This window comes from Diplotaxodon limnothrissa, linkage group LG7, assembly GCF_057381915.1.
Source record: "Diplotaxodon limnothrissa isolate DT_005_m linkage group LG7, D_limnothrissa_male_GT1.1, whole genome shotgun sequence".
Classification (NCBI taxonomy): Eukaryota; Metazoa; Chordata; class Actinopteri; order Cichliformes; family Cichlidae; genus Diplotaxodon; species Diplotaxodon limnothrissa.
In genome coordinates, this window is record NC_140602.1 from 24,949,168 (window position 1) to 24,971,123 (window position 21,956).

The window sequence follows — 21,956 nt, forward strand, 5'->3', positions numbered from 1 at the left end:
TTATAACCAACCGTGTTATGACCAACCATGTTATAACCGACCGTGTTATAACCATGTTATAACCAATGGTGTTATAACCATGTTAAAACCAACCATGTTATAACCATGTTATAACCAACCATGTTATGACCAACCATGTTATAACCAACTGTGTTATAACCATGTTATAACCAACGGTGTTATAACCATGTTATAACCAACCGTGTTATGACCAACCGTGTTATAACCAACCATGTTATAACCAACCGTTTTATAACCAACCGTTTTGTAACGAACCATGTTACAATCATGTTATAACCAACCGTGTTATAACAAACCATGTTAAAACCAATCATGTTATAACCATGCTATAACCAACCTTTCTATAACCAACCATGTTATATCCATGTTATAACCAACGGTGTTATAATAACTATGCTATAACCAACCATGGTATAACCAACCATGTTATAACCATGCTATAACCAACAATTTTATAACCAACCATGTTATAACGAACCATATTATAAACATGTTATGAACACCCTTGTTATAACCAACCGTGTTATAACCATGTTTTAACCAACCATGTTATAGCCATGCTATAACCAACCATGTTATAACCAACCATGTTACAACTAACCATGTTATAACCAACCGTTTTATAACCAACCGTTTTATAAATAACCATGTTATAACCAATGGTGTTATAACCAAACATGTTATGACCAACCGTGTTATGACCAACCATGTTATAACCATGTTATAACCAACCATGTTACGACCAACCATGTTATATCCAACCATGTTATAACCATGCTATAACCAACCATGTTATGACCAACCATGTTATAACCATGTTATAACCATGCTATAACCAACCATTTTATAACCAAACATGATATAACCAACTGTGTTATAACTATGTTATAACAAACAGTGTTATACTAATGTTATAACCAACCATGTTACAACCAACCATGTTATAACCATGCTATAACCAACCGTGTTATTACCAACCATGTTATAACGGACCGTGTTAGAAACATGTTATTGCCAATCTTTTTATACCCAACCGTGTTATAACCATGTTATAACCAACCATTTTATAACCATGTTATAACCAACCTTTTCATGACCAACCATGTTATTACCAACCATGTTATAACCAATGGTGTTATAACCATGTTATAACCAACCGTGTTATAACCATGTTATAACCAACCATGTTATATCCAACCATGTTACAACCAACCGTGTTATAACCATGTTATAAACAAACGTGTTATGACCATGTTATAACCAACCATGTTATAACCATGTTATAACCAATGGTGTTATAACCAACCATGTTATGACCAACTGTGTTATGACCAACCATGTTATAACCATGCTATAACCAACTGTGTTATAACCATGTTATAACCAACCATGTTATAACCATGCTTTAACCAACCATGTTATAAACATGTTATAACCAACCATGTTATAACCCTGTTAAAACCAACCATGTTATAACTGTGTTATGACCAACTATGTTATAACCAACCATGTTATAACCATGCTTTAACCAACCATGTTATAACCAACCATGTTATAACCAACCATGTTATAACCAACCATGTTATAACCAACCATGTTATAACCATGTTATAACCAACTGCGTTATAACCATGTTATAACCAACCATGTTTTAACCAACCATGTTTTAACCAACCGTGTTATAACCATGTTATAACCAACCGTGTTATAACCAAACCATGTTATAACCAACCATTTTATAACCAACCATGTTAAAACCAACCATGTTATAACCATGCTATAACCAACCATTCTATAACCAACCATGTTATAACCATGTTATAACCAAGCGTGTTAAAACCAACGGTGTTAAAACCAACCATGTTATAACCCTGTTAAAACCAACCATGTTATAACTGTGTTATGACCAACCATGTTATAACCGTGTTATGACAAAGCGTGTTATGACCAACCATGTTATAACCATGCTATAACCAACTGAGTTATGACCATGTTATAACCAACAATGTTATAACCAACCATGTTATAACCATGTTATAACCAACCATGTTATAACCAACCGTGTTATAACCAACCGTGTTATATCCATGTTATAACCAACGGTGTTATAATAACTATGCTATAACCAACCATGGTATAACCAACCATGTTATAACCATGCTATAACCAACAATTTTATAACCAACCATGTTATAACCAACCATATTATAAACATGTTATGAACACCCTTGTTATAACCAACCATGTTAAAACCAAGTTTGTCATAACCAACCATGTTATAACCAACCATGTCATAACCATGTTATAACCAACCGTGTTATAACCATGTTATAACCAACCATTTTATAACCATGTTATAACCAACCATTTTATAACCATGTTATAACCAACCTTTTCATGACCAACCATGTTGTTACCAACCATGTTATAACCATGTTATAACCAACCGTGTTATGACAAAGCGTGTTATGACCAACCATGTTATAACCATGCTATAACCAACTGAGTTATGACCATGTTATAACCAACAATGTTATAACCATGCTTTAACCAACCATGTTATATCCAACCATGTTATAAGCAACCATGTTATAACCAACCATGTTATAACCATGTTATAACCAACCGTGTTATAACCAACCGTGTTATAACCATGTTATAACCATGTTATAACCAACCATGTTATAACCAACCATGTTATAACCATGTTATAACCAACCATGTTATGACCAACCATGTTATGACCAACCATGTTATAACCAACGTTGTTATAACCATGTTATAACCAACCATGTTAATACCAACCATGTTATAACCATGTTATAACCAACCATGTTACGACCAACCATGTTATAACCAACCATGTTATAACCATGCTATAACCAACCATGTTATTACCAACCATGTTATAACGGACCGCGTTAGAAACATGTTATTGCCAATCGTGTTATACCCAACCGTGTTATAACCATGTTATAACCAACCATTTTATAACCATGTTATAACCAACCTTTTCATGACCAACCATGTTATAACCAATGGTGTTATAACCATGTTATAACCAACCATGTTATAACCATGTTATAACATACCACGTTATAACCAACCATATTACAACCAACCGTGTTATAACCATGTTATAAACAACCGTGTTATGACCATGTTATAACCAACCATGTTATAACCATGTTATAACCAATGGTGTTATAACCAATGGTGTTATAACCAACCATGTTATAAACATGTTATGACCAACCATGTTATAACCATGCTATAACCAACTGTGTTATAACCATGTTATAACCAACCATGTTATAACCATGCTTTAACCAACCATGTTATAAACATGTTATAACCAACCATGTTATAACCCTGTTAAAACCAACCATGTTATAACTGTGTTATGACCAACCATGTTATAACCAACCGTGTTATGACCAACCGTGTTATGACCAACCATGTTATAACCATGCTATAACCAACTGAGTTATGACCATGTTATAACCAACCATGTTATAACCATGCTTTAACCAATCATGTTATAACCAACCATGTTATAACCAACCATGTTATAACCAACCTTGTTATAACCAACCATGTTATAACCATGTTATAACTAACTGTGTTATAACCATGTTATAACCAACCATGTTATAACTAACCATGTTATAACCAACCGTGTTATAACCATGTTATAACAAACCATTTTATAACCATGTTATAACCAACCTTTTCATGACCAACCATGTTATTACCAACCATGTTATAACCAATGGTGTTATAACCATGTTATAACCAACCATGTTATAACCAACCATGTTATAACCATGTTATAACCAACCGTGTTATAACCAACCACGTTATAACCATGTTATAACCAACCATGTTATGACCAACCATGTTACAACCAACCATGTTATAACTATGTTATAAACAACAGTGTTATAACCATGTTATAACCAACGGTGTTATAACCAACGGTGTTATAAACAACCATGTTATAACTGACCATGTTATAACAATGTCATAACCAACGGTGTTATAACCATGTTATAACCAACCATTTTATAACCATGTTATAACCAACCATGTTATGACCAACCATGTTACAACCAACCATGTTTTAACTATGTTATAACCAACCGTGTTATAACCAACCACGTTATAACCATTTTATAACCAACCATGTTATGACCAACCATGTTACAACCAACCATGTTATAACTATGTTATAAACAACGGTGTTATAACCATGTTATAACCAACGGTGTTATAACCAACGGTGTTATAAACAACCATGTTATAACCGACCACGTTATAACAATGTTATAACCAACGGTGTTATAACCATGTTATAACCAACCATTTTATAACCATGTTATAACCAACCATGTTATGACCAACCATGTTACAACCAACCATGTTATAACTATGTTATAAACAACGGTGTTATAACCATGTTATAACCAACCATGTTACAACTAACCATGTTATAACCAACCGTGTTATAACCATGTTATAACAAACCATTTTATAACCATGTTATAACCAACCTTTTCATGACCAACCATGTTATTACCAACCATGTTATAACCAATGGTGTTATAACCATGTTATGACCAACCATGTTATGACCAACCATGTTATAACCAACGTTGTTATAACCATGTTATAACCAACCATGTTATAACCAACCATGTTATAACCAACCATGTTATATCCATGTTATAACCAACGGTGTTATAATAACTATGCTATAATCAACCATGGTATAACCAACCATGTTATAAACATGTTATAAGCAACCATGTTACGACCAACCATGTTATAACCAACCATGTTATAACCATGCTATAACCAACCATGTTATGACCAACCATGTTATAACCTTGGTATAACCAACCATTTTAAAACCAACGGTATTATAACAACCATGTTATAACCAACCATGTTATAACCATGTTATAACCATGCTATAACCAACCATTTTATAACCAAACATGTTATAACCCACCATGTTATAACCATGTTATAACCAACTGCGTTATAACCATGTTATAACCAACCATGTTTTAACCAACCATGTTTTAACCAACCATGTTTTAACCAACCGTGTTATAACCATGTTATAACCAACCGTGTTATAACCAAACCATGTTATAACCAACCATTTTATAACCAACCATGTTAAAACCAACCATGTTATAACCATGCTATAACCAACCATTCTATAACCAACCATGTTATAACCATGTTATAACCAAGCGTGTTAAAACCAACGGTGTTAAAACCAACCATGTTATAACCCTGTTAAAACCAACCATGTTATAACTGTGTTATGACCAACCATGTTATAACCGTGTTATGACAAAGCGTGTTATGACCAACCATGTTATAACCATGTTATAACCAACCATGTTATAACCAACCGTGTTATAACCAACCGTGTTATATCCATGTTATAACCAACGGTGTTATAATAACTATGCTATAACCAACCATGGTATAACCAACCATGTTATAACCATGCTATAACCAACAATTTTATAACCAACCATGTTATAACCAACCATATTATAAACATGTTATGAACACCCTTGTTATAACCAACCATGTTAAAACCAAGTTTGTCATAACCAACCATGTTATAACCAACCATGTCATAACCATGTTATAACCAACCGTGTTATAACCATGTTATAACCAACCATTTTATAACCATGTTATAACCAACCATTTTATAACCATGTTATAACCAACCTTTTCATGACCAACCATGTTGTTACCAACCATGTTATAACCATGTTATAACCAACCGTGTTATGACAAAGCGTGTTATGACCAACCATGTTATAACCATGCTATAACCAACTGAGTTATGACCATGTTATAACCAACAATGTTATAACCATGCTTTAACCAACCATGTTATATCCAACCATGTTATAACCAACCATGTTATAACCAACCATGTTAAAACCAAGTTTGTCATAACCAACCATGTTATAACCAACCATGTCATAACCATGTTATAACCAACCGTGTTATAACCATGTTATAACCAACCATTTTATAACCATGTTATAACCAACCATTTTATAACCATGTTATAACCAACCTTTTCATGACCAACCATGTTGTTACCAACCATGTTATAACCATGTTATAACCAACCGTGTTATGACAAAGCGTGTTATGACCAACCATGTTATAACCATGCTATAACCAACTGAGTTATGACCATGTTATAACCAACAATGTTATAACCATGCTTTAACCAACCATGTTATATCCAACCATGTTATAACCAACCGTGTTATAACCAACCATGTTATAACCATGTTATAACCAACCGTGTTATAACCAACCGTGTTATAACCATGTTATAACCATGTTATAACCAACCATGTTATAACCAACCATGTTATAACCATGTTATAACCAACCATGTTATGACCAACCATGTTATGACCAACCATGTTATAACCAACGTTGTTATAACCATGTTATAACCAACCATGTTATAACCAACCATGTTATAACCAACCATGTTATAACCAACGTTGTTATAACCATGTTATAACCAACCATGTTATAACCAACCATGTTATAACCATGCTATAACCAACCATTCTATAACCAACCATGTTATAACCCACCATGTTATAACTATGTTATAACCAACGGTGTTATAACCAACGGTGTTATAACCAACGGTGTTATAACCATGTTATAACCAACCGTGTTATAACCATGTTATAACCAACCGTGTTATGACCAACCGTATTATAACCAACCATGTTATAACCAACCGTGTTATAACCAACCATGTTAAAACCAATCATGTTATAACCATGCTATAACAAACCTTTCTATAACCAACCATGTTATAACCCACCATGTTATATCCATGTTATAACCAACGGTGTTATAATAACTATGCTATAACCAACCATGGTATAACCAACCATGTTATAACCATGCTATAACCAACAATTTTATAACCAACCATGTTATAACCAACCGTGTTATAACCAACCATGTTATAACCATGTTATAACCAACCGTTTTATAACCAACCGTTTTGTAACCAACCATGTTACAATCATGTTATAACCAACCGTGTTATAACAAACCATGTTAAAACCAATCATGTTATAACCATGCTATAACAAACCTTTCTATAACCAACCATGTTATAACCCACCATGTTATATCCATGTTATAACCAACGGTGTTATAATAACTATGCTATAACCAACCATGGTATAACCAACCATGTTATAACCATGCTATAACCAACAATTTTATAACCAACCATGTTATAACCAACCGTGTTATAACCAACCATGTTATAACCATGTTATAACCAACCGTTTTATAACCAACCGTTTTGTAACCAACCATGTTACAATCATGTTATAACCATGCTATAACAAACCTTTCTATAACCAACAATGTTACAGCTAACCATGTTATAACCAACCGTGTTACAACCAACCGTGTTATAACCATGTTAAAAACAACCGTGTTATGACCATGTTATAACCAACCATGTTATAACCATGTTATAACCAATGGTGTTATAACCAACCATGTTATGACCAACCATGTTACAACCAACCATGTTATAACTATGTTATAACCAACGGTGTTATAACCATGTTATAACCAACGGTGTTATAATCAACGGTGTTATAAACAACCATGTTATAACCGACTGTGTTATAACAATGTTATAACCAACGGTGTTATAACCATGTTATAACCAGCCATGTTATAACCATGTTATAACCAACCATGTTATGACCAACCGTGTTATAACCAACCATGTTATAACCAACCGTGTTATAACCAACCATGTTATAACCAACCGTGTTATAACAAACCATGTTAAAACCAACCATGTTATAACCATGCTATAACCAACCATTCTATAACCAACCATGTTATAACCAACCATGTTATATCCATGTTATAACCAACGGTGTTATAATAACTATGCTATAATCAACCATGGTATAACCAACCATGTTATAAACATGTTATAACCAACCATGTTACAACCAACCATGTTATAACCATGCTATAACCAACCATTTTATAACCAACCATGTTATAACAAACTATATTATAAACATGTTATGAACACCCTTGTTATAACCAACCATGTTAAAACCACATTTGTCATAACCAACCATGTTATAACCAACCATGTCATAACCATGTTATAACCAACCGTGTTATAACCATGTTTTAACCAACCATGTTATAGCCATGCTATAACCAACCATGTTATAACCAACCATGTTACAACTAACCATGTTATAACCAACCGTGTTATAACCATGTTATAACAAACCATTTTATAACCATGTTATAACCAACCTTTTCATGACCAACCATGTTATTACCAACCATGTTATAACCAATGGTGTTATAACCATGTTATAACCAACCATGTTATAACCAACCATGTTATAACCATGTTATAACCAACCGTGTTATAACCAACCACGTTATAACCATGTTATAACCAACCATGTTATGACCAACCATGTTACAACCAACCATGTTATAACTATGTTATAAACAACGGTGTTATAACCATGTTATAACCAACGGTGTTATAACCAACGGTGTTATAAACAACCATGTTATAACCGACCATGTTATAACAATGTTATAACCAACGGTGTTATAACCATGTTATAACCAACCATTTTATAACCATGTTATAACCAACCATTTTATAACCATGTTATAACCATCATTTTCATGACCAACCATGTTATTACCAACCATGTTATAACCAATGGTGTTATAACCATGTTATAACCAACCGTGTTATAACCAACCATGTTATAGCCATGCTATAACCAACCATGTTATAACCAACCATGTTACAACTAACCATGTTATAACCAACCGTGTTATAACCATGTTATAACCAACCATGTTACAACCAACCATGTTATAACCATGCTATAACCAACAATTTTATAACCAACCATGTTATAACCAACCATATTATAAACATGTTATGAACACCCTTGTTATAACTAACCATGTTATAGCCAACCATGTCATAACCATGTTATAACCAACCGTGTTATAACCATGTTATAACCAACCGTGTTATAACCATCCATCCATCCATCCATCGTCATCCGCTTTGTCCGGGGTCGGGTCGCGGGGGCAGCAGCCTAAGCAAAGATGCCCAGACCTCCCTCTCCCCAGCCACCTCCTCCAGCTTGTCCGGGGGAATACAAAGACGTTCCCAGGCCAGCCGAGAGATATAATCTCTCCAGCGTGTCCTGGGTCTGCCCCAGGGCCTCCTCCCGGTGGGACATGCCTGGAACACCTCACCCAGGAGGCGCCCAGGGGGCATCCTTGTCAGATGCCCGAACCACCTCAGCTGGCTCCTTTCGATGTGGAGCAGCAGCTGCTCTACTCTGAGCCCCTCCCGGATGGCCGAACTTCTCACCCTATCTCTAAGGGAGAGGCCAGCCACCCTTCGGAGGAAGCTCATTTCTGCCGCTTGTATCCGCGATCTCGTTCTTTCGGTCACTACCCACAGCTCGTGGCCATAGGTCAGGGTAGGGACGTAGATGGACCGGTAAATTGAGAGCTTCGCTTTTACACTCAGCTCCCTCTTCACCACGACGGACCGGTGCAGCGTCCGCATTACTGCAGCTGCAGCCCCAATCCGTCTGTCGATCTCCGGCTCCCTTCTCCCATCACTCGCGAACAAGACCCCGAGATACTTGAACTCCTCCACTTGGGGCAGGAACTCATCCCCGACCCGGAGTGGGCACTCCACCCTTTTCCGGTTGAGAACCATGGCCTCAGATTTGGAGGTGCTGATCCTCATTCCCGCTGCTTCACACTCGGCTGCGAACCGCTCCAGTGCGAGCTGGAGGCCTTCACCCGATGAAGCCAACAGAACCACATCATCTGCAAAAATCAGAGATGAGATTCTGAGGCCACCAAAGCGAAAGCCCTCCGCCACTTGGCTGCGCCTAGAAATCCTGTCCATAAAAATTATGAACAGAACCGGAGACAAAGGGCAGCCCTGGTGAAGCCCATCACCCACCGGGAACGAGTCCGACTTATTGCCGGCAATGCGAACCAAGCTCTTGCAACGGTTGTATAGGGATCGAATGGCCCGTAGCAATGGGCCAGACACCCCATATTCCCGCAACACCTCCCACAGGACACCCCGAGGGACACGGTCGAATGCCTTCTCCAAGTCCACAAAACACATGTAGACTGGTTGGGCAAACTCCCATGCACCCTCAAGTATCCTGGAGAGGATAAAGAGCTGGTCCAGTGTTCCGCGACCAGGACGAAAACCGCATTGTTCCTCCTATAACCATGTTATAACCAACCATGCTATAACCATGTTATAACCAATGGTGTTATAACCAACCATGTTATGACCAACCGTGTTATGACCAACCATGTTATAACCATGCTATAACCAACTGAGTTATGACCATGTTATAACCAACCATGTTATAACCATGCTTTAACCAATCATGTTATAACCAACCATGTTATAACCAACCATGTTATAACCAACCTTGTTATAACCAACCATGTTATAACCATGTTATAACTAACTGTGTTATAACCATGTTATAACCAACCATGTTATAACCAACCGTGTTATAACCATGTTATAACCAACCGTGTTGTAACCAAACCATGTTATAACCAACTGTGTTATAACCATGTTATAACCAACTGTGTTATAACCAAACCATGTTATAACCAACCATTTTATAACCAACCATGTTAAAACCAACCATGTTATAGCCATGCAATAACCAACCATATAACCAACCATGTTATAACCAACCATTTTATAACCAACCATGTTAAAACCAACCATGTTATAGCCATGCTATAACCAACCATTCTATAACCAACCATGTTATAACCATGTTATAACCAACCGTGTTATAATTAACCATGTTATAACTATGTTATAACCAACGGTGTTATAACCATGTTATAACCAAGCGTGTTAAAACCAACGGTGTTATCACCAACCATGTTATAACCCTGTTAAAACCAACCATGTTATAACTGTGTTATGACCAACCATGTTATAACCAAACGTGTTATGACGAAGCGTGTTATGACCAACCATGTTATGACCAACCATGTTATAACCAACCATGTTATAACCATGCTATAACCAACCATGTTGTGACCAACCATGTTATAACCATGGTATAACCAACCATTTTAAAACCAACGGTATTATAACAACCATGTTATAACCAACCATGTTATAACCATGTTATAACCATGCTATAACCAACCATTTTATAACCAAACATGTTATAACCAACCGTGTTATAACTATGTTATAGCAAACGGTGTTATACTAATGTTATAACCAACCATGTTACAACCAACCATATTATAACCATGCTATAACCAACCGTGTTATTACCAACCATGTTATAACGGACCGTGTTAGAAACATGTTATTGCCAAACGTGTTATACCCAACCGTGTTATAACCATGTTATAACCAACCATTTTATAACCATGTTATAACCAACCTTTTCATGACCAACCATGTTATTACCAACCATGTTATAACCAATGGTGTTATAACCATGTTATAACCAACCATGTTATAACCATGTTATAACCAACCATGTTATAACCAATGGTGTTATAACCAACCATGTTATGACCAACCGTGTTATGACCAACCATGTTATAAACATGTTATGACCAACCATGTTATAACCATGCTATAACCAACTGTGTTATAACCATGTTATAACCAACCATGTTATAACCATGCTTTAACCAACCATGTTATAAACATGTTATAACCAACCATTTTATAACCCTGTTAAAACCAACCATGTTATAACTGTGTTATGACCAACCATGTTATAACCAACCGTGTTATGACCAACCGTGTTATGACCAACCATGTTATAACCATGCTATAACCAACTGAGTTATGACCATGTTATAACCAACCATGTTATAACCATGCTTTAACCAATCATGTTATAACCAACCATGTTATAACCAACCATGTTATAACCAACCGTGTTATAACCATGTTATAACCAACTGTGTTATGACCAACCATGTTATAACCAACCATGTTATAACCAACCGTGTTATAACCAACCATGTTATAACCATGTTATAACCAACCGTTTTATAACCAACCATGTTACAACCATGTTATAACCAACCGTGTTATAACAAACCATGTTAAAACCAACCATGTTATAACCATGCTATAACCAACCATTTTATAACCAAACATGTCATAACCAACCGTGTTATAACCATGTTATAACCAACGGTGTTACAACCATGTTATAACCAACCATGTTATCACCAACAGTGTTATAACACGGTTGGTTATAACATGGTTATGACATGGTTGGTTATACCATGGTTGGTTATAAAATGGTTATAACACCGTTTGTTATTACATGGTTATAACACCGTTGGTTATAACATGGTTATAACATGGTTGGTTATAACATGGTTATAACATGGTTGGTCATAACATGTTTATAACATGGTTGTTCATAAACACGGTTGGTCATAACATGGCTGGTTATAACATGGTTATTACACCATTGGTTATAACATAGTTGGTAATAACATGGTTGGTCATGAAAAGGTTGGTTATAACATGGTTATAAAATGGTTGGTTATAACATGGTTAGTTGTAACACGGTTGGTTATAACATGGTTAGTTGTAACATGGTTGGTTATAACATGGTTAGTTATAACATGGTTGGTCATAACACAGTTATAACATGGTTATAAAATGGTTGGTTATAACATGGTTATAACACGGTTGGTTATAACATGGTTAGTTGTAACATGGTTGGTTATAACATGGTTAGTTATAACATGGTTGGTCATAACACAGTTATAACATGGTTATAACATGGTTGGTTATAACATGGTTGGTTATAGCATGGTTATAACACAGTTGGTTATAGCATGGTTATAACATGGTTGGTCATAACACGGTTGGTCAAAACATGGTTGGTTATAACATGGTTATAACATGGTTATAACACCATTGGTTATAACATGGTTGGTAATAACATGGTTGGTCATGAAAAGGTTGGTTATAACATGGTTATAAAATGGTTGGTTATAACATGGTTAGTTGTAACATGGTTGGTTATAACATGGTTGGTTATAGCATGGTTATAACATGGTTGGTCATAACATGGTTGGTTATAACATGGTTATAACACCATTGGTTATAACATGGTTGGTAATAACATGGTTGGTCATGAAAAGGTTGGTTATAACATGGTTATAAAATGGTTGGTTATAACATGGTTATAACACGGTTGGTTATAACATGGTTATAACACGGTTGGTTATAACATGGTTAGTTGTAACATGGTTGGTTATAACATGGTTGGTTATAACATGGTTGGTTATAGCATGGCTATAACATGGTTGGTTAAAACATGGTTATATCACGGTTGGTTATAACATGGTTATGTCATGGTTGGTTATAACATGGTTGGTTATAACATGGTTGGTTATAACAAAGTTGGTTTTAACATGGTTGGTTATACCATGGTTATAACACCGTTTGTTATAACATGGTTATAACACGGTTGGTAACCGGTAACCGGTTATAACCAACCGTGTTATGACCAACCATGTTATAACCAACGGTGTTATAACCATGTTAAAACCATCCATGTTATAACCATGTTATAACCAACCATGTTATGACCAACCATGTTATAACCATGTTATAACCAACCATGTTATGACCAACCATGTTACAACCAACCATGTTATAACTATGTTATAAACAACAGTGTTATAACCATGTTATAACCAACGGTGTTATAACCAACGGTGTTATAAACAACCATGTTATAACTGACCATGTTATAACAATGTTATAACCAACGGTGTTATAACCATGTTATAACCAACCATTTTATAACCATGTTATAACCAACCATGTTATGACCAACCATGTTACAACCAACCATGTTATAACTATGTTATAACCAACCGTGTTATAACCAACCACGTTATAACCATTTTATAACCAACCATGTTATGACCAACCATGTTACAACCAACCATGTTATAACTATGTTATAAACAACGGTGTTATAACCATGTTATAACCAACCATTTTATAACCATGTTATAACCAACCATGTTATGACCAACCATGTTACAACCAACCATGTTATAACTATGTTATAAACAACGGTGTTATAACCATGTTATAACCAACCATGTTACAACTAACCATGTTATAACCAACCGTGTTATAACCATGTTATAACAAACCATTTTATAACCATGTTATAACCAACCTTTTCATGACCAACCATGTTATTACCAACCATGTTATAACCAATGGTGTTATAACCATGTTATGACCAACCATGTTATGACCAACCATGTTATAACCAACGTTGTTATAACCATGTTATAACCAACCATGTTATAACCATGTTATAACCAACCATGTTACGACCAACCATGTTACAACCAACCATGTTATGACCAACCATGTTATAACCTTGGTATAACCAACCATTTTAAAACCAACGGTATTATAACAACCATGTTATAACCAACCATGTTATAACCATGTTATAACCAACTGCGTTATAACCATGTTATAACCAACCATGTTTTAACCAACCATGTTTTAACCAACCATGTTTTAACCAACCGTGTTATAACCATGTTATAACCAACCGTGTTATAACCAAACCATGTTATAACCAACCATTTTATAACCAACCATGTTAAAACCAACCATGTTATAACCATGCTATAACCAACCATTCTATAACCAACCATGTTATAACCATGTTATAACCAAGCGTGTTAAAACCAACGGTGTTAAAACCAACCATGTTATAACCCTGTTAAAACCAACCATGTTATAACTGTGTTATGACCAACCATGTTATAACCGTGTTATGACAAAGCGTGTTATGACCAACCATGTTATAACCATGTTATAACCAACCATGTTATAACCAACCGTGTTATAACCAACCGTGTTATATCCATGTTATAACCAACCGTGTTATATCCATGTTATAACCAACCATGTTATAACCAACCGTGTTATAACCAACCGTGTTATATCCATGTTATAACCAACGGTGTTATAATAACTATGCTATAACCAACCATGGTATAACCAACCATGTTATAACCATGCTATAACCAACAATTTTATAACCAACCATGTTATAACCAACCATATTATAAACATGTTATGAACACCCTTGTTATAACCAACCATGTTAAAACCAAGTTTGTCATAACCAACCATGTTATAACCAACCATGTCATAACCATTTATAACCAACCGTGTTATAACCATGTTATAACCAACCATTTTATAACCATGTTATAACCAACCATTTTATAACCATGTTATAACCAACCTTTTCATGACCAACCATGTTGTTACCAACCATGTTATAACCATGTTATAACCAACCGTGTTATGACAAAGCGTGTTATGACCAACCATGTTATAACCATGCTATAACCAACTGAGTTATGACCATGTTATAACCAACAATGTTATAACCATGCTTTAACCAACCATGTTATATCCAACCATGTTATAACCAACCATGTTATAACCAACCATGTTAAAACCAAGTTTGTCATAACCAACCATGTTATAACCAACCATGTCATAACCATGTTATAACCAACCGTGTTATAACCATGTTATAACCAACCATTTTATAACCATGTTATAACCAACCATTTTATAACCATGTTATAACCAACCTTTTCATGACCAACCATGTTGTTACCAACCATGTTATAACCATGTTATAACCAACCGTGTTATAACCAACCGTGTTATAACCATGTTATAACCATGTTATAACCAACCATGTTATAACCAACCATGTTATAACCATGTTATAACCAACCATGTTATGACCAACCATGTTATAACCAACGTTGTTATAACCATGTTATAACCAACCATGTTATAACCAACCATGTTATAACCAACCATGTTATAACCAACCATGTTATGACCAACCATGTTATGACCAACCATGTTATAACCAACCATGTTATAACCATGCTATAACCAACCATTCTATAACCAACCATATTATAACCCACCATGTTATAAGTATGTTATAACCAACGGTGTTATAACCAACGGTGTTATAACCAACGGTGTTATAACCATGTTATAACCAACCGTGTTATAACCATGTTATAACCAACCGTGTTATGACCAACCGTGTTATAACCAACCATGTTATAACCAACCATGTTATAACCAACCGTTTTATAACCAACCGTTTTGTAACCAACCATGTTACAATCATGTTATAACCAACCGTGTTATAACAAACCATGTTAAAACCAATCATGTTATAACCATGCTATAACAAACCTTTCTATAACCAACCATGTTATAACCCACCATGTTATATCCATGTTATAACCAACGGTGTTATAATAACTATGCTATAACCAACCATGGTATAACCAACCATGTTATAACCATGCTATAACCAACAATTTTATAACCAACCATGTTATAACCAACCGTGTTATAACCAACCATGTTATAACCATGTTATAACCAACCGTTTTATAACCAACCGTTTTGTAACCAACCATGTTACAATCATGTTATAACCATGCTATAACAAACCTTTCTATAACCAACCATGTTACAGCTAACCATGTTATAACCAACCGTGTTACAACCAACCGTGTTATAACCATGTTAAAAACAACCGTGTTATGACCATGTTATAACCAACCATGTTATAACCATGTTATAACCAATGGTGTTATAACCAATGGTGTTATAACCAACCATGTTATGACCAACCATGTTACAACCAACCATGTTATAACTATGTTATAACCAACGGTGTTATAACCATGTTATAACCAACGGTGTTATAATCAACGGTGTTATAAACAACCATGTTATAACCGACTGTGTTATAACAATGTTATAACCAACGGTGTTATAACCATGTTATAACCAGCCATGTTATAACCATGTTATAACCAGCCATGTTATAACCATGTTATAACCAACCATGTTATGACCAACCGTGTTATAACCAACCATGTTATAACCAACCGTGTTATAACCAACCATGTTATAACCAACCGTGTTATAACAAACCATGTTAAAACCAACCATGTTATAACCATGCTATAACCAACCATTCTATAACCAACCATGTTATAACCAACCATGTTATATCCATGTTATAACCAACGGTGTTATAATAACTATGCTATAATCAACCATGGTATAACCAACCATGTTATAAACATGTTATAACCAACCATGTTACAACCAACCATGTTATAACCATGCTATAACCAACCATTTTATAACCAACCATGTTATAACAAACTATATTATAAACATGTTATGAACACCCTTGTTATAACCAACCATGTTAAAACCACATTTGTCATAACCAACCATGTTATAACCAACCATGTCATAACCATGTTATAACCAACCGTGTTATAACCATGTTTTAACCAACCATGTTATAGCCATGCTATAACCAACCATGTTATAACCAACCATGTTACAACTAACCATGTTATAACCAACCGTGTTATAACCATGTTATAACAAACCATTTTATAACCATGTTATAACCAACCTTTTCATGACCAACCATGTTATTACCAACCATGTTATAACCAATGGTGTTATAACCATGTTATAACCAACCATGTTATGACCAACCGTGTTATAACCAACCATGTTATAACCAACCATGTTATAACCATGTTATAACCAATGGTGTTATAACCAACCATGTTATGACCAACCATGTTACAACCAACCATGTTATAACTATGTTATAACCAACGGTGTTATAACCATGTTATAACCAACGGTGTTATAATCAACGGTGTTATAAACAACCATGTTATAACCGACTGTGTTATAACAATGTTATAACCAACGGTGTTATAACCATGTTATAACCAGCCATGTTATAACCATGTTATAACCAACCATGTTATGACCAACCGTGTTATAACCAACCATGTTATAACCAACCGTGTTATAACCAACCATGTTATAACCAACCGTGTTATAACAAACCATGTTAAAACCAACCATGTTATAACCATGCTATAACCAACCATTCTATAACCAACCATGTTATAACCAACCATGTTATATCCATGTTATAACCAACGGTGTTATAATAACTATGCTATAATCAACCATGGTATAACCAACCATGTTATAAACATGTTATAACCAACCATGTTACAACCAACCATGTTATAACCATGCTATAACCAACCATTTTATAACCAACCATGTTATAACAAACTATATTATAAACATGTTATGAACACCCTTGTTATAACCAACCATGTTAAAACCACATTTGTCATAACCAACCATGTTATAACCAACCATGTCATAACCATGTTATAACCAACCGTGTTATAACCATGTTTTAACCAACCATGTTATAGCCATGCTATAACCAACCATGTTATAACCAACCATGTTACAACTAACCATGTTATAACCAACCGTGTTATAACCATGTTATAACAAACCATTTTATAACCATGTTATAACCAACCTTTTCATGACCAACCATGTTATTACCAACCATGTTATAACCAATGGTGTTATAACCATGTTATAACCAACCATGTTATAACCAACCATGTTATAACCATGTTATAACCAACCGTGTTATAACCAACCACGTTATAACCATGTTATAACCAACCATGTTATGACCAACCATGTTACAACCAACCATGTTATAACTATGTTATAAACAACGGTGTTATAACCATGTTATAACCAACGGTGTTATAACCAACGGTGTTATAAACAACCATGTTATAACCGACCATGTTATAACAATGTTATAACCAACCATTTTATAACCATGTTATAACCAACCATTTTATAACCATGTTATAACCATCATTTTCATGACCAACCATGTTATTACCAACCATGTTATAACCAATGGTGTTATAACCATGTTATAACCAACCGTGTTATAACCAACCATGTTATAGCCATGCTATAACCAACCATGTTATAACCAACCATGTTACAACTAACCATGTTATAACCAACCGTGTTATAACCATGTTATAACCAACCATGTTACAACCAACCATGTTATAACCATGCTATAACCAACAATTTTATAACCAACCATGTTATAACCAACCATATTATAAACATGTTATGAACACCCTTGTTATAACTAACCATGTTATAGCCAACCATGTCATAACCATGTTATAACCAACCGTGTTATAACCATGTTATAACCAACCGTGTTATAACCATCCATCCATCCATCCATCGTCATCCGCTTTGTCCGGGGTCGGGTCGCGGGGGCAGCAGCCTAAGCAAAGATGCCCAGACCTCCCTCTCCCCAGCCACCTCCTCCAGCTTGTCCGGGGGAATACAAAGACGTTCCCAGGCCAGCCGAGAGATATAATCTCTCCAGCGTGTCCTGGGTCTGCCCCAGGGCCTCCTCCCGGTGGGACATGCCTGGAACACCTCACCCAGGAGGCGCCCAGGGGGCATCCTTGTCAGATGCCCGAACCACCTCAGCTGGCTCCTTTCGATGTGGAGCAGCAGCTGCTCTACTCTGAGCCCCTCCCGGATGGCCGAACTTCTCACCCTATCTCTAAGGGAGAGGCCAGCCACCCTTCGGAGGAAGCTCATTTCTGCCGCTTGTATCCGCGATCTCGTTCTTTCGGTCACTACCCACAGCTCGTGGCCATAGGTCAGGGTAGGGACGTAGATGGACCGGTAAATTGAGAGCTTCGCTTTTACACTCAGCTCCCTCTTCACCACGACGGACCGGTGCAGCGTCCGCATTACTGCAGCTGCAGCCCCAATCCGTCTGTCGATCTCCGGCTCCCTTCTCCCATCACTCGCGAACAAGACCCCGAGATACTTGAACTCCTCCACTTGGGGCAGGAACTCATCCCCGACCCGGAGTGGGCACTCCACCCTTTTCCGGTTGAGAACCATGGCCTCAGATTTGGAGGTGCTGATCCTCATTCCCGCTGCTTCACACTCGGCTGCGAACCGCTCCAGTGCGAGCTGGAGGCCTTCACCCGATGAAGCCAACAGAACCACATCATCTGCAAAAATCAGAGATGAGATTCTGAGGCCACCAACACGGTCGGTTATAACATGGTTGTTTATAACACCGTTGGTTATAACACCGTTGGTTATAACATGGTTATAACACGGTTGGTTATAACATGGTTATAACACGGTTGGTTATAACATGGTTATAACACGGTTGGTTATAACATGGTTAGTTGTAACATGGTTGGTTATAACATGGTTGGTTATAGCATGGCTATAACATGGTTGGTTAAAACATGGTTATATCACGGTTGGTTATAACATGGTTATGACATGGTTGGTTATAACATGGTTGGTTATAACATGGTTGGTTATAACAAAGTTGGTTTTAACATGGTTGGTTATACCATGGTTATAACACCGTTTGTTATAACATGGTTATAACACGGTTGGTAACCGGTAACCGGTTATAACCAACCGTGTTATGACCAACCATGTTATAACCAACGGTGTTATAACCATGTTAAAACCATCCATGTTATAACCATGTTATAACCAACCATGTTATGACCAACCATGTTATAACCAACGGTGTTATAACCATGTTATAACCAACCATGCTATAACCAACCATTTTATAACTAACCATGGTATAACCTACCGTGTTATAACCATGTTATAACCAACCGTGTTATAACCATGTTATAACAAACGGTGTTATAACCATTTTATAACCAACCATGGTACAACCAACGATGTTATAACCATGCTATAACCAACCATGTTATGACCAACCATGTTATAACCGACCTTGTTATAACAATGTTATAACCAACGGTGTTATAACCATGTGTGACGGAGTTACACCGTCCCGAGCCGCAGACATCCGATCTGGGCGCATACACGCACCACCATTAGTTTCTACAAACACCGTGGCCGCGCGTCTTTTCGTCGACCGGGCAGATAAACAAAAGGGGTGAGGGGTATATGGTGAGCAGCGCAGAGGGTGGCCAACATATTTTCCCACTTACCTTTTAATAAAGCCGGTCGCAGAGACGTGCTGCGATCGCCGATTATGCGGGGTTATGCAAGCCGATGGCATAGTGTTCCGGGGTTTAAATAATGGGTTCGCGTGCGCTTGGAGGGTCACGTGAACTGCATTATTTTTTGGTTTGTTTTGTGTTATTGTGAAACACTGTAGGCTGCCTGGAAATGGCCATAAATGTCTGTATATACATATATGTATTGTAGGAATACAGCAGGAAATAAGCTGAGGGGGAAAGACTGTTTGATAAAAGAAAGAATAAAGAGATGACCATTACGCCTAGTGGGAGGGGCTATGGGGTATAAGAGAAGGCGGACAGGGCCTACCTGTGTTCTTCTCTCCAGAGAGCTGTTACCGAGAGGGTAACATGCAGACTGTGTTTTGTATATAGATGTTTGTTTGTGATGACTTAAGTCAGTTCTATTTTCTTTGTAAATAACTTTTTGTGCACCTGGGAGGCCGGCAGAATAAATTATCCTCACTGAATGCTTTCTGACTACGCCTGGATTTGTTCGGGAGAAGCTTAGGAGAGGACCCCGCGACACCATGTTATAACCAACCGTGTTATAACCAACCGTGTTAACACCAAGCGTGTTATAAACAACCATGTTATAACCAACCATGCTATACCCACCCGTGTTATAACCATGTTATAACCAACCGTTTTATAACCAACCATGTTACAACCATGTTATAACCAACCATTTTATAACCATGTTAAAACCAATCATGTCATAA